At 32.8% G+C, this 2,197-nt stretch overlaps 1 long non-coding RNA gene across 2 annotated transcripts; it reads right to left on the minus strand.

Moving 5' to 3' along the window:
• Window positions 1-832: 832 nt before the first annotated feature.
• On the minus strand, window positions 833-1,859 carry LOC146949369 (uncharacterized). 2 transcript variants are annotated; one of them, XR_015027237.1, is made up of 2 exons: window positions 1,598-1,859; window positions 833-1,498 (listed from the first exon to the last, which is right to left on the minus strand). It is a non-coding gene; the product is annotated as an uncharacterized LOC146949369 (long non-coding RNA). The 2 variants fall into 2 exon arrangements; XR_015027236.1 differs by having other exon boundaries at window positions 1,592-1,859.
• Window positions 1,860-2,197: the final 338 nt, after the last annotated feature.

The following is a 2,197-nucleotide window of genomic DNA, read 5'->3' on the forward strand; positions in this document are numbered from 1 at the left end:
TGTGTCTGGGTTCATGCCTATATGAAAGCGCGTCCATTATTGTTTATGGAAACAATATTTCCTTATCTTATTGTTCAAGCAACGCGCATATCCTCTAAGAATCAGCTGTGGAATATTTCTAAAGTAGATATTATATTTTAGGAAATATTTATTATTGTTTGAAATGATCCTATAAATGTTCCGACATTTTAGGAGTTTTCAGATTTGTTTATGATTCTTGTTTTGCAGATTAGCTGAATGAAGCCCAATGAATTATTTAGCCCAAGCTGCTTCAGTATAAAAGGAAGACTTCAAGACCTAATTGTTGATTCAATCTGTCATTCTAAAAGTTAGATTTTTAGGGTTTGAGTCTTCATGTATTCTGCTCTTGTATCGTTTGTGATGCAAGTTTAGAATCTCTTACTGTGTGCCTTTCTTGTATCGCCTGTGATACTTGTTTAGGACTGTGTGTGTGAGTTTGATACTCTTGTGCACTACACCGAAGTTGTGAAACAAGGTGCTAGTTGTTTGTGTTGGAAGGTAACTTCTACTTTTGTTTTGGTTGAGGTCTGATAGGTCACTGGGGCAGTGACTGACCATTAGGATAGTGAGATGGGATCTCAGATCTAGGAGTTCCTAGGTTGAAGTCTATACAGGTAGGTCCTAGGTCATATAGTGTAAACGAGGAGTTTGCTGAGAGCTATTGAATAAGGACTACACTAGTGGATTTCCTTCCTGGCTTGGTAGCCCCAAGATTTAGGTGTGTTGTGCCGAACTGGGTGGACAAACTTATTGTGTCCTTTACTTTTATGTCCTTTATTTTCTTGTTTTTATTTCTGTTTATCACGTGATGTTGAAACATTAAACAAAAAATTGCAAACGTTTAAACATCTGACAGAACATATTAAAACAAGTACGCTAGAATTTCAAGATGTCTTAGGACATGGGAACAGAATTCCTCCCTCTGTAAAGTCTTCTGAGGCCTCTTGAATCTTAATTATTGATCTTCCCAAGGTCTTCACAAATCTTCGGATGTTCTTGCTTTGCCGATTGGCATGATTTCTTCGTGAATTACTTCAAAAACACCCTAAAATTGCTATGTTTCGGGAAGACTAGAATTACAAACTTAAATAAAGAAAACATTACAAATGTCCTGAAATCATAGCAATTTCTCCAATACTCCTCCATTTTACCGGTAAAACCTACTGGAAATGACTGAAAAACATGCTAAGAATAACGTAAGATGACTTGTCATCAATATCATACTTGTGTAATATAACAATTACAATACACATCAAAGAAAAATAAATAAAAGGGTGTGCAAAATTATAAGAGTCCCAATATTGTGAAGTTCAAATTTAACTATATGGTTACAAGTAATATAGTTTTAGTTTTCAACTTATTCGTTACTCCAGCACGCAATCACAATAACCATCAAAACACCACACAATTTTAGGAAATTCACACATAATTTTCGGACAATCAGCGCGTGTTGTGCATCTCAAAACTCTCTCGGTGGCTAAGAAAAATAAAATAAAAGTTGTTAAAAAGTGATGAAATATTTTATATAAGAGAAATTAGATATTTGAAAATAGCGTGAAAAATGACTTACTACTACTACTTTTGGTTGGGACGAAAAATACAACAAGAAAGATGATACAAGCGTAAAATATATATGGAATTTGAGCCATATTTTTTCTGCTTGGCATGTAATAACTAGAAAATTGTTTGATCACTTTATAAGAAAAGTTTTCATGCTTTTTCAACTTCAGCTAAATAGTTTTTAGCACTTAGGAGTTCCAAAAGACCATTCATAAAATATGATTTATTTGGTCATATAAAAAGGATTTATTATTAAGTGTCCCTAAAAATATACATCAATGTGTCGTGTTTCTCTCTTTTGCTGACTCAAAGAGATGATCAATAACACATTTTTTCATTTTTTTATTAATATATATGTAGTAGGCGGTAGAGGATGGGAGTTTCAATTAGATGTCAACCTAATTGAGATTTTTCTGGCTCCTTGATGCCCAAGCTACTTCTTGCCTGATCCAAAAAAAAATAAAAAATTAATGCATGAAAGAGATGATAAATAACACATTTATTTAGAAATCCAAATTACTATAGTATAATATATTCTTTTATTGACAAAATTATTGTTAACACCAGATTTCAAAACTCAAATTTTATGATTTAAGTTTGAATACAACGCAATTCA

This window comes from Medicago sativa, chromosome 2, assembly GCF_051527215.1.
Source record: "Medicago sativa cultivar Bolivia chromosome 2, Bolivia_mono, whole genome shotgun sequence".
Lineage (NCBI taxonomy): Eukaryota > Viridiplantae > Streptophyta > Magnoliopsida > Fabales > Fabaceae > Medicago > Medicago sativa.